Source organism: Dama dama, chromosome 19 (assembly GCF_033118175.1).
Source record: "Dama dama isolate Ldn47 chromosome 19, ASM3311817v1, whole genome shotgun sequence".
In the NCBI taxonomy this organism is placed as follows: Eukaryota; Metazoa; Chordata; class Mammalia; order Artiodactyla; family Cervidae; genus Dama; species Dama dama.
This window is the reverse complement of record NC_083699.1, coordinates 91,853,972-91,867,782: the sequence shown is the minus strand read 5'-3', so window position 1 is coordinate 91,867,782 and position 13,811 is coordinate 91,853,972. Positions and strand designations below refer to the sequence as shown.

At 41.1% G+C, this 13,811-nt stretch overlaps 1 protein-coding gene and 1 long non-coding RNA gene across 4 annotated transcripts in view; one reads left to right on the top strand and one right to left on the bottom strand.

Moving 5' to 3' along the window:
- Positions 1–9,260, bottom strand: part of LOC133073799 (uncharacterized) — a 35,548-nt gene extending 26,288 nt beyond the window's left edge. The window contains exon 1 of the long non-coding RNA XR_009697047.1: positions 9,191–9,260. This is a non-coding gene — a long non-coding RNA (uncharacterized LOC133073799). The remainder of the gene's footprint in view (positions 1–9,190) is intronic.
- The window catches only part of SLC9A9 (solute carrier family 9 member A9), a 676,865-nt gene that overhangs the window by 560,797 nt on the left and 102,257 nt on the right, over positions 1–13,811 (top strand). The window lies entirely within an intron of this gene.

The following is a 13,811-nucleotide window of genomic DNA, read 5'->3' as shown; positions in this document are numbered from 1 at the left end:
TTTTTTTTTTTTGTTTATTAATTTACTTTTTTATTTGTTTTTTTAAATATAGAGATACAATAATTTTATGTTAATAAATTCAGTGATTTTGTTAAAGTAAATTATTGATTCTTACAATTTTGTTATTTCATATTCTTTATATTTGTAATTAAATCACCTGTGAATAATGAAAATTTTAGTTCTTCTGTACCCACAATTACAAGTTTTATTTTTTCAATTATTTAAAAAGTTTGGCCTTAGGGGCAAAGTTGAACAGTAGTGGTGTTTGGATGTATATCTGTCTTCTTCCAGATCTCAGAGGGAAATATTATCTTTTAATTCTAAGCAGAAAGCACTAGAAAGTTAGAGTGAGCATTTACCCTGTTTTCTTTTGGTCCTGACTGTTTTTACACTGGTAAAGAATGATAGATTCTTCTGCAAAGCCTCCTGAGAATATGGAACTAAATGCATCCAAATACTGAATTGTTTGGAAAAATAAGAGTTACATTTTTGCAGATAAACCCTCTACCTCTGTTGAAAGCTAAGTATTCATAGGAATATTGATAGGAGCTTTCCCAAATAATATGCCTCCCTCTGCCAAAATACAAAGCAACCTCCATCAGTTAATAATGAGCATGACTGATTATTAACCTGAATAACAGATGACATCAGAGAAAACTGGCATAAATTATTCCAAAATGAACTGTGAGTGAATCTGTCCACTTAATGAATCTAATTTACATGATTCTTCTCCCTGCTGTTCCCTTTGTAAATAACCTTTCATTTAAATCATTTCCAGCCCAAAAGCTGAAATCATTGTTCTAAGAGTTATGTGGGTTTGATGGGTAAGCCATTCTTTCAGCCATAACATGCAAGCTGTTCAGATCATTGATCACTACACCTGGCTCTTGGTTTGGATACAATTTTGCTCGAGTAGTCAGCTCAGGACCTTCTTCGGAGCTCAGATCACAAAGAGAGACTCATTAAAAGGAACTCACAGGACATTTCAGAAACAGGCTTCAGAGGCAGCAAAGCGAGGTAAACAAAATGTATATCCTCTGTCATTTTTAGCTTACAAATAGCAAACAAAAGCGCCTCCTTTTATACATAACCATGAATCATCTTTGACAGCATCAAAAGAATCAATGATAGTCACACCACTTTCACAGCCCTCCAAGGTCCAGCAGACCCTTTATTCATTTTGGGGGAACCCAGTGGGGACTCCTACCATTTTCTCTTTATAGCATTTCCTTGCTGAATCCCAGACCACATTATGAAGCCATGTTATTGATTTGATCACCACTTGTGGCAGTTCTCTCTTAGCAGTTAAAAATTACTTTTTTTTTTCTCTTAACATCTTGCTAGAACACCTCATTTTGAAAACTGGCTTACTCTCACCCTTCATTCCCACACTTTGCCTGGAAAAAGAGAAGGATTTTAAAAGACTGCCCTCCCGTTCCTGTCACTACAAAGTGAAAAATCAAAAAGAATTTAACATTTCCTGTCACACATGTGCTCGTGTGTGCATGATCACACAAAATTAGTCCCTCCAATATAAAGAGGAAGACAACCAAGGAGAAAAGCATCCATAACCTCTTTGGGTATTAAGTCTATGGAATGTGCTGTACAGTCAAACCATCTATTAAGGTCAAAACCATTATCTCCTCCTCTGGGTGTCTAAACCGCCCATAGCAGACATTTCAGTGGATAAAGGAATAAAGACTAGGAAATAGGATAGTTGCAGATTTGAGAAACAGTCAAAGTGTCAGTGCCATGAATGGCAACACTACCGCTTGTATTATTACAAGCTTTTGTATATTACCAGCTTTTGAGGATTATATTATCTAGTATTTGAGGATTGTTTTGGCAATTTGTTCAAAGAGAGATAAGATAGAAGGAAGAGTCTTTTCACCAAGAGAGGCATGTTTGTGTGTGTGTGCATGCACATGTGTGTGTGTGCCTGTATGTGCCTTAAAGACATACAAGGTACACCATACCTGACCTGAGTAATAAAACAGATTGCCCAATAGGAATTTTTGCAGCTAATTTTTAGTTCACTTGGTCTTTTGAAATAAAATATGTTATAGTATTCATAGGGGTATATGTCTAAAGCATTGTCTGACTTTAACAACTTGCTCAAGTTAATCTTGACACATTCAGTGTAAGCTGGATGGCCTTGACAGCTGTTTGGCCTTGAAGGTTATTTTATTTGTGATTGTTGCTCTAGTGAAAGGACTGATGCTGAAGCTGACGTTCCGATACTTTGGCCACCTGATGTGAAGAACTGACTCATTGGAAAAGACCCTGATGATGGGAAAGAGTGAAGGCAGGAGAAGGGAACAATAGAGGATGAGATGGTTGGATGGCATCACCGATTCTATAGACATGAGTTTGAGCAAGCTTTGGGAGTTGGTGATGAACAGGGAAGTCTGGCACGCTGCAGTTCATGGGGTCGCAGAGTCAGACACAACTGAGCGACTGAACCGAACTGATTGCTCTAGTGACTACTAGATAATAGCATTGGGTGAGGTGTTTTAAATCTAAGGTAGTTCAATGATAAACAGGAATATGTCCCCAGAGGTTTATAAAGTGTTTCATGAGGAATCTTTCAGCTCAATAAATTCTGGATCAGGGCCTGCTGGGCAGAAGGAAGCATAAGTTCTGCTGTTTGTCTCACTGCGAGTTCCCTTCCTAAGGGATCAACAAGTACCTTCTAACATGTGCTAAGTGAAATGTGAAACTTAGAACCAGAGTTTCCACATTCACCTTTGCCTGCCTCCTACTGACATGACTGGAGAGCTGGGCCCTGCCCATGATGTGGCTTAGAACACAGCTGTACATGCAGAGGTGTATTTACCAAGAATCAGTGGCATTTAACTCTAAGGACCCTTCACTTGAGGGAGCCCCTTGTAAAGAATCTGTCTTTATTTTATACCCAAAGTTTATATTCTTTCTGTTAGGGAGGGTCCCCCAGACTGGGTAACCTTCAGGCTCCACAAAATCTGGATCCACTCCCATTCATTTGAGGAAGCAAGAATACAACAAAGTGTTAGTCTTTTTAAAAACTTTTTCAAGGATTTTACAAAGCAAATGACAATTTGAATATTTATTTTATTTTTGGCCACACCACACAACACTGGGGATCTTAGTTCCCCAACCAGGGTTAGAACGTTGGGCCCCCCTGCAGTGGAAGTACAGAGTCATAACCACTGGACCATCAGGGAAATCCCAAATTTTCAGTCTTACTGTAATAATGTTTGTCACATCACTGTGAAAGATTTCAATCTCTAGCACCCATTCAGCACTATTTTCTGCATTTGTTTATTGGAGTAGTTTTGGTAGAAGAATATGTTTTCAATTTACTTGAGCAGGGTTCAGAAATTCCTTGAAAAGGGTAACCCTCAATTTGGTGCCTGAAACTAATGTTATTCCTCTCCACACCTCTCCCCAACCATCTTGCACACCTTCTCCGACTCCTCACACTATAGAAAGTACCACCTTGTTAACTCTTGAAAAATGTACTTAAATTCACAGTACTCAATCATGTTTATTACAAGATCTCTTCCAGCACCTTTCAATCTTCAGTCTAACTTTGCACTGTATAGCTAATGACCTAGAATGACTCACTTGCCCTCCTTTGCCACTCAATCCAGTTATGAATTGATGATTATTTTTATATCTCACTCTGGATCCCCCAAACTGCCCCAGACCACAAATACTGAACTTGCTTTGGAGGCCCCCAACTGGTGCCGTCTCAGTTGTAGGTTCTCATGACCAAAGCTTCGTGGGAGCTAGGCACCTGTAAGCCCTCCTCTCCAAAGGGCCTACACAATAGAAACACTAAAGGACAGTGAAAAAAAGCCTAATTAAAGAAAATTACCTCCCAATCAGACTAAATTAATGCTATCCTGAGGTAAGCTCAGAGAAAAGAACTGATTACATTCAATGTAAGTGCCAGAAGGCACTTGAGCAGAGTTTTCAGCTTATAACATAGTGGGAGGGGGCAGTCTTAAGAATTTTGTTAATGATTTCTTAAAGAATTTTTTTGGAATTCAGTACCCTTTTCAGGTTTAAATATGATTCTGCTACCAGCAAGAGTTATAAAGTTCAGATGATCCTAACTGCACAAAATATGTAGAAATGAATAAAACCTTTGGTCCTGATGACTGACAAATTTCAATAAATTCCTATCTCTTTTCTTTACATTCCTCATACCAAGTCATTTGTACTGCCATCTTAGAAAGAGAGAAAGAAAGGGTACCCACAGACAGGTGTTTGGACCTCAGGAGAATCTTTACTAAACAGAGATTAGATCTGAGAAGAATGCCTTTCCTGAGAACATTCTGAAATATAGACAAGTATAGTAAGGGAAAATAATTATCATGAATTGCATCTAAAAAAGGATTGGTGCCTCCTTTCCAGAATAAATCTTTTTTTAAAATATTTATTTATTTATTTGGCTGCATCAGGTCTTAGTTGTGGCATGCAGGATCTTCCCTGCATCATGCAGGATATTTCCCTGTGGAGCACTCGGTCTCGGTAGCTCCATGGCATATGGGATCTTAGTTCCCCAACCGACCAGAGATCATGCCTGCGTCCTCTGCATTGCAAGGCAGATTCTTAACCACTTGGACCACCAGGGAAGTCCCTGCAGAAGAAATCTTCAAGAGTGTATAAACAGAGAGCGCTGGGAAAGCCCAAACCAAAATCTCATTGATAAAGTCTCTTCAAAGACTCTACTATAGAGTGGTTGTGATGGGAACCCAGCTTGGTTTTCTGCTGAGAAATTCCAACTACTCATCAGTACCTGTTTTCCCATCATGATAGCCTCTAGGCCTACCACCATGCCTGGCACAGAGCAAGTGTTCTAGTAAATGGCTAATCAGCAGATAATCAAAAGGTCCTTCAATTAAATAGTAAAAATACAAATGTATTTCATCAAAAGGCTTGCTCTATTTCAGGCTAGTGTTGGGCATTGACTTTTGACCTCTGTCCATTGCTTTATTTATTTATTAGCTTTGCACTTAATTTTTGCAGCTCGGCCTGGCTGTGCACAGAATCTGGAAACTAAGTCTATATTATGCCAGTCAAGCATGAAATTATAGCTTGTTGGCTGATAGTGCACAAGGGTGCCTAGGAGACCAAGCATGAGATAACAGTACTGAGGGCTTCTAACAGGAATTTAATCAACCACTATTCCAAGACTCTTATTATTTTGCTTACAATGTCATGATGCACAAGTTCTCATGTTGTGTCTTTAATGCTTTTCAGAGCTCTCCGATGCATTAGTCTTTGACCTGATTGCTTTTTCCCATGTCAGTTAACACCTTTTTGGGGAGCTGTAATTGTATGTAGCACACCCCATGAGTCAGGCAGCACCCATTCTTTTACAGAAGCAGTTATCACTCCCAAAGTCATATTAATAATTGTAAGAAAACAGTGAATTGAGCAACAGCTGTTAACATTAACCCAATGATCAGAACTGAACACAGCCAAGCTTGGCTCTGGAACAGAAGAGGAAATTACCAGTGTAGATGTGATTGTTAAGAACTTCAGAGGACACCTCAACAATCTGCTGTTTTAGTGACAACTGTTGTTCACTGGGCCTAACAAGGGTTTTCAACGATGGGGCAATACAGTGTGATAGAGAGCCTTAGGAACAGCAGTGAAAAGGATCTGAAGAGTCATTTATTCGTGTTAGAAACAAAGCAATGTGTCACTGCAGAAGGAAGGAATGTGACACAAAGAGGGGCAGGGCCGGGGGTGGGGGAGGAAACCTGTGCATTGAGCGAGAATCAAGCAGTCTGGAACACAAGCAGATCTTCATCCAAGGCTTGAGCCCAGTAGGTGAGCAAGAGAGCTGGGAACTGCATTTCTTCTCCCTCAGTTGCTCAGCTCCGGGGGGAGAACAAATTATAATTAATTACAAAAGCAAAAGATGACAGCCAAGACACACTAGCAGTGAAGGAAGCTGAGGACACCTATCCAAGGAGTGGTGGGATGAGCCGCCACACCAGGAGGGGGCACTAGTGAGCATATTGTGAGACAGAGCAAGGTGGGGTTCCAGGGACACACAAATAATCACTGATGACGACTGAGGGAGAAGCCATCCGCCAGCAGATAGTGGCATGCTGCTGCTGCTGCTAAGTCGCCTCAGTCGTGTCCGACTCTGTGCGACCCCAGAGACAGCAGCCCACCAGGCTCCCCCGTCCCTGGGATTCTCCAGGCAAGAACACTGGAGTGGGCTGCCATTTCCTTCTCCAATGCATGAAAGTGAAAAGTGAAGGTGAAGTCGCTCAGTCGTGTCCGACTCTTCGCGACCCCATGGACTGCAGCCTACCAGGCTCCTCCGCCCATGGGATTTTCCAGGCAAGAGTACTGGAGTGGGGCGCCATTGCCTTAGATAGCAGCATAGGGAAGCCAAAATTCTGTCCCTAGGGCCATCAGTTGACACAGAACTTTGTGTAGGAGGCATCAGGAAGCTTTGAATTATGGAAGTTTTCCAGCATTCTCAACAACTCCATGGCTATAATTCCAACAAGGCCTAATAGAGAAGAGATCGCATGGCATTCTTTCATATTATAAGCTAAGGTAGTATGACTTGTGGAACTTCAAAAGTCTTGGGATTCAAAACACATGTGTTCAGACCCCTGTCTCTTTTGATTAATATTAAATAACTGAGTGACCTGGACAAGTCACTTTTCAAATCTCTGTTTTCTAGTCTTCCAAAGGAAAAGAAGCTATTGTCATAATGGTAAAGTAGCAAGTAGTATGCCCACATTCATGATTATTTAAGTAACTTGACAGCCTATACATACAATCCTCAGGCTGCTGCAAGTCATTTTTTTGTTAACATAAAGGTGATTGCCCTCGATCATCCTGATTTTTTTCCTCCAGCAAGTGGCTGCTCTGAGTAGAAGCAAACACTAGGAAGGCCGTCACCTGGTTTGGGTGCAGTCGGTGTGTCATTATTTTTAAAGAATCTTTCAAAAATGCATGTTCCAAGTTCTGTACACACACTGTGGGCTGGGAATGAGTTAAACCAATAACAAATGACTAGGCAGAGCTGACTGGCTACTGCTTGCTCCTTCTCCCTCCCTCTCTATGGGTTTCACAGAAGTGTTTGTTAATATAACACTGCCCTGTCTGCCTGGCAAGAGTTTGAGTCTGACACAGAAAACCACAGATCAAATTGGGCTAAAAATGTTTACAGTGCCCTTCCCTTTGCCGCATTTTTGGTGCAAGCTGAAATATTGCACAAAACAGGATTCAGTCTTATTTACAATGAAACCGCTTAAAATGGATTTAGGCACAACTGAGTTGACAACTATAATACTTTGACATTGCAGTCAAAAATGAAAGCTCTTTTCCTCCTTAAAACATTCCAAGACCAACTAAGATGATGTAGCCAGTTTGCAGCCTGGCACAAAAAATATGCCTTCCTTACCTTCCCCAAACACATGAGTATATGTTTAATAAACCTTTTATTTAAAGAGACATCCATTGTTATTGTTGTTATTGTTACTCGGTAGCTGAGTCACGTCCAACTCGCTGCAACACCATTGACTGCAGCACGCCCTGCTCTTCTGTCCACTGTCTCCCAGAATTTGCTCAGATTCATGTCTATGGAGTCGGTGACGCCATCCAACCATCTCATCCTGTGCTACCCCCTTCTCCCTCTGCCTTCAGTCTTTCCCAGCATCAGGGTCTTTTCCAGTGAGTCAGCTCTTCACATCAAGTGGTCAAATTTAAGAGCTTTGTCTTCAGCATCAGTCCTTCCAGCGAATATTCAGGGTTGATTTCCTTTAGGATTGACTGGTTTGATCTTGTTATCCAAGGCCCTCTCAAGAGTCTCCTCCAGCACATCCATATTAGACTCTTATATACAAAAGTCACTTAACTGGCATTTAAGGATCCCTCCTTGTTTCCTTTACCCTTTTCTGAAGGACAAAAAAAGCAAAAAAAGCATGTGATTCTCCTTCATGGGGTCATGACTAGCTCCACTCTGGCCCTGGCAGAAGCAGCAGTGAGTTCTGACCTTCAGAGTAGCCAGACAGATACTCCTCTGCCAACAGAGAGGATGAAGGTCTAGGAAGGAAGGGATGTGGGTACAAGGCCAGGGTTTCCAAAGACTGGAGATTCCCCTTCCCACTACTCAGTTCCCCAAGAACCACATCAGGTTTTGCCAAGCTGCCTTCTAAACATGGAGGCAGCTCAGAATCCCCTAAGGCTTTGGTTAAAAGTTCAGATCACTGGTCCTCCCCCTGAATATTCTGATTTAACCAGTATTCCATGGGATTCTTCTACAGTAGGTCAACAGGAAAGTTTAGGGAAAGCCCAGAAGTCATCTGAAGGAACTGCCCTATCAGATTCCAGGGTCTGACTGCTGTGCCCATTTTACAGAAGAGAACACTGAGGCCCAAAGTCACAAAGCCAGGAAGGGGCCAAACTGACTCATGAACCAAAATCTGTTAGAATTCCAGAGTCCACACTTTGACTCACTGTGGGACAGTCCCTCCAAGGGCAGTGGGTGACTGAGTCTCAACTTACTTCCTCTGCTGTGGCTTCTAATAGTTTTCCACATGTCAGCTTCCAACAGCTCTCTGCTAATATATGCTTTTGAAATGGAATAACCAGGGTTGTCAATCAGAAACCTTGTTTTTAAACCCATGTTATCCATGGTCATGGTGTAAGGGTATGTAGGTAGATGCAGATCTCTCCCAGGAGCCAAGTTCATGGGCTTTGTGGCTCCTCTTTTCTGCTTGTGCTCAGGACACTTTTTCAGACATGCACAGAGTGAAAACTGGATTTGCAGACAATTAAAATTAAAAGAAGTCCATGTGATTGACACATGTAAATGCTTACCCAGGGATTTCTTATATCTAGTGCAGTGCTCTTCACACCAATTATAGCCTTTTTTTTTTTCAAATACATAATTAGTAAAAACAAAACTGCTAGGGTTGAAGGTGGGATGAATATCTTAGAGCCTAGAGTCCAGCCCTTTCTCCACTGACCTTCTTCTCCTCCCCATGAGATCCACTCCACTCACCAAGGAATCTTGGAGCCCCACAGAACATAGCTGGAAAACCAAGGTCCTAGTGTCTCCTTCCAATGATAAAAAAAAAAAAAAAAAAAAAAACCAGATGCTAATGAAATGCACAAGATTTTGCCAAGAGAGTAAATCATAACAAATGAATAAAACACCTCTTACCTGGCTCCGTTGTTAGGAATTAATAAAAACTGATAATTCTAGACTTTAGACTTGGAGTTAGGGACTTTTGCAGTCTGTTGTATGTTCCTGTGCTGGTGGCTTTTATTACCAGGGCAAGTCATGGGGCTTGCCTGGCTGCAATAACTTGTCTCTCCTCAAGGTCTATTTTCATGGTCTATCACCAGACCAGGAAGCAGCTACTGGACTTAGATAAACGTTGTCAAATTAAACATGTTCAGGGCTGCTCGTTACTGTAGCTGCCTTGGTTGTATAGGGAGATAAGAGAACTGAAGTTTCAGACCAAGTAAGAATTTAGTGTTTCCTGTGAATAACTAGTTTCCTGCTTATGAGTTCTGAGATGATCCTGATAGTTACAACATTAATTGGATTAATTGGTTGCCAAATAAAAACTTGCTTACTTGAAATGAACTTGTGAAACAGACAGATCCAAGTTGTATATATATTTTCAAAAGGACATTTAAAATTAGCTAATGTGTCTATTAATTTTAGAGGTTTCATTGTACTGCTGGTTCACAGGAATTACAACCAAGCAAACACGCCTTGTCAGGGCAATGACATGACATGCTTACAATGAGGATTTAGGCCAACCAGAACACGAAGTGAAAGCACTGTTCCTGGTAGGTGGTAACTACCTTGTCCAGACCAGAGAGAAACATTCATGTTCCCATTAGTCCTCCATAAACAGACCACAGTAGATGTAAAAATCACCCATTTCCTCAATGCCATTTGCAGATCTAAAGGTTGGACAGATTTAGAGGTTAACATACTAAGTGAAGGAAGTCAGACAGAAAAAGACAAAACCCATATCATATCACTTATATGCGGAATCTAAAATATGACACAAATGACCTTATCTATGAAACAGACTCACAGTCGTAGAGAACAGACTGTGGTTGCCAAGAGGGAGGTGGGTGCGGGAAGGATGAATTGGGAGTTTGCGATTAGCAAACTGTGGATAAACAACGAGGTCTTACTGGATAGCATAGGAAACTATATTCAGTATCCTGTGATAAACCATAATAGAAAAGAATATAGAAAGAGTATGTATGTACACACACACATATATAACTGAATTACTTTGCTGTGCAGCATAAATCAGCTATACTTCAATACATTTTTTTAAAATATCACCCATTTTCTGGGCCACACGGTGAGACCAGACTACTTGCCAAAGCGAGAGGCCCAGGTTTTAGTTCTCAAAAGTGAACTTATCATACCTAAGAGTAGCGACACACTCCCCACTGGCCTTATTTCTTCTAATAAATTTCCTGTGTTTTACATGTGATTTACATTAAAGTCCTGAAAGTAAAATGAAGGAGTAAAAAGAATATAACTCTTGTCATCAGATTACCCTGTGATCATAAGCAAGTTACTTAAGGTCTCTAAGATGTGGTTACTTCAGCTGTAAATTGGGGATAATAAATACATATTTAAAGGATTAATGTGGGGATCAAATGAAATTATATATTTGCATATAAGTTAGCAAATACATAAATACACAGAAGGCTGTCAAGAAAGCAGAGCCATTATTATTAATAGTTATACTATTTGAATAAATGCCAAACTATGGCAAATACTTTCCCATCTTCCCCAAGCCATCTTCTCCCCTCTCCACAATTGTCTTGAAGGAAGACGAAACCTCTTATGTTTAATAACATTCTCAACTAATACCCAGACAAGTGGATCTCAACCCCTAGGTACATATGAAATCATTTGGGTTCATTGGTTTAGGGTGCTTCCTAAGTGTAAGATATTTTTAACAAGCACTCAAGTATTTCAGTGTACAACCAGGGTTGAGAACCAATGGCTTAAACTATTAAACACTCCAATCCTTTCTCTAGTGCCCTAGTGAAATAGGCTTTCCAACAGTCAAGTCTGAGGCTGTTATTTCTATATTCAAAAAGCTTAGATAGCTTCTTTGCCTACAGCAAAGATAGTGAATATACTTCTCCTGTGTTCCAATCCAGTAAGGTGGAGGTGGCTTCCTAAAGCCCTGTGTAGAGAAGGATTCCATGGGGTTGGCCTGGGCTCAGCAGGAGAGAGCACCATTCATGACAGACTGGGGATATCTGCCACGAGAGTAGAAACGGGGAGCGCTGGGATTTGCCCTTCCCAGTACATGGAATAAAGCGAAAGCGCCAACATGACATTGGAGATCCTGCAGAGGTTATTTCTCTAGTTCTATTTCCTCCCTATGAAGCCACAAACTTTATCCACAATCAATTTCTTATTTTCTTAACTTTCCTCCCAAGCATGAGTCCTTAACGCCATGACTTGATTCATACTATTCCTTCACTAGGAAAGGAGAGGGCCTTGCCCTCCTCCCACCCCACCATCACCACTCCTCAATCCCCTAACCTAGCTTCAAAATTCAGGCTGAATGTCACCTTTTCGGGGAAAATTCCCATAACTACACCAGATACAGTCTCTCTCTCTCTACGTCTATGCTTGTGAAGCATTTTCCCCTATTTTTATAACTGACTTTGTCATAATACCATATGGTAATTTACTCTATGTTTACATATTCAAATCCCCCAGTGTTTGAAGCATATCATTAATGCTCAGTAAATGTTGATGAATGAATGAATAGACTCCTTGGTGGCAGATACTATCACTGCTTACTCATCTTGTTTCCCAATGCCCAGCTAATAACTGACACGTAGTAGGAATTCAGAAGTCTGCTGAACAACTGAGCCAGTGCATAAAGGCTCTGCTGCCATCCATATGGCACCATGATCTGGGCTCATTCTGAGTCACAAATCACAATCTGCCAGAAAACTTCCATCTGGAGTGATCACTCCCCTCAGCAGCTTTTCCTTTCAGTCTTTAGGCCTGTTTTGTTCTCTATTCAACAGGAAATAATTGAATGCTAGCACTGACTCAAAAATAACTCGGGAAGCTATAAAAATTGTAAAAAGTCTGTTAGTAATATTGTGCAGGGTGCTTTATGGCAGTCCTGCCGAGGGCCATCCATCTAGTTCTCAGGGTTTCTTTATGCTTTGCTGTTGCACTTGTTCTTCTTATCCATGTGGTCAAGTCAGCCCACCAGCCCCTCACACCCCTCTTGTGTGCAGCTCGGCCTTACTGACTGCTCAGTGCAGACAAACTGATCAGATGTCTATGATGGGGAAAGGGAAAGTGCTCAGGGTTTGCTCAGGATTATCCCTAATCAGTTAATGTTGTGCAGAAGAAGTGTTTAGAGCAGGAAATGGCAACCCACTCCAATATTCTTGCCTGGGAAATCCCATGGACAGAGGAGCCTGGCAGGCTACAATCCACGGAGTCACAGAGTCGGACACGACTGAACAACTGAGCACGCACACAGCATAGCATAGAAGAAATTATTGCATCTGTCCTTTCTAACGCCCTCCACCTGAAACATAACCGCTGTCCTCTCTCCATTAACTAAAGGTGAAATTCTGCCCACAGAGAATTCTTTTGCAAGCACAACCATGCTGAGATGCACAAAGAGTTAAGCTTTCTTGATTCCTTGTGGTTTACTCATTTAAATCAGCATCGCCACAGAGCAGAAACTATTCTGGCTCCATGCATAAGTGGAATATCTAAGATAAAATTATATTATAGTGAAATACGCGTTAATGCAAGCCTCATAAAGTGCTTTTCACGTTCTGTGGGCATCCAGAAGTTGAAAATGACTATAATCTTATTTTAGTTGCTGCTCAAATGATGATTCATCAGGTTAATACGCTTAATTAAAAGTCACATTTGAAACATTCAAAGGGATAGTTAGTTTGCTATTGACATTTGCTATAACATATTTAAGCATTGTGGAAACAAGACAATGGAATGTGTCACTCCTGCTAGGAATAGAAGGAAGATCTTTTATGATCTTCAGGAAACAGCATGTGCTTGACATCCAAGAAAATGTAACTAACCGTATCCTAAAGTATTAGCCATTAATAATACATTTGTGCTTCAAGAGACACTCTCAAAATAATATCCAAACCACTTAACTGTCTACTTTTAAATGAAAATGAATGAAAAAGAGGTATGTCCAGACACTGTTTATTCTGCAGTTCAGGTCTGATTAGTTGACTGTTGGGTACAGTCCTCAGAAATGGACAAAGACTGTCCAGAGACTGTCCCTTTCCATTTCTAATGACGCACCTGTCCCCAGTGTTGAACATGAGATTTAAAGCTAATTAAGTCCACTCCCCACCCCGACTTGACACTGAATTTAAAATAAAATGACTGAACTCAATTCAATCACAAACGTCTTGACAGTAGTCCAAATGTCACAACAATAGTGCTTTATCCTTTTCTTCTCCTGCCCTAAAGTCCATAGTGGTTTACAATGCAGCAGGGCCGCCCTCTGCTCACCTTGGTCTCACCGACGGCTCTGGCCAGTCCATCAGGTTGCACACAGGTCCTCACGTCGTCATCTGTTTTCTCCACTCCCGGGACTCAAAGCCTGGCACGGTGGGTCATAGCCCAGGCAAATTCCACTTTTCCGTGAGCTGCGCCTCCAGCATTTTTTAAAAAGTATTTGAAAGTTCTTTCTCAGGATTTCCTCCTAATTACCTTCTCTCCTGCATTAGGAAGAAAAAACTCACAGAGCCAAGCCTGGGGTGTACAGGCA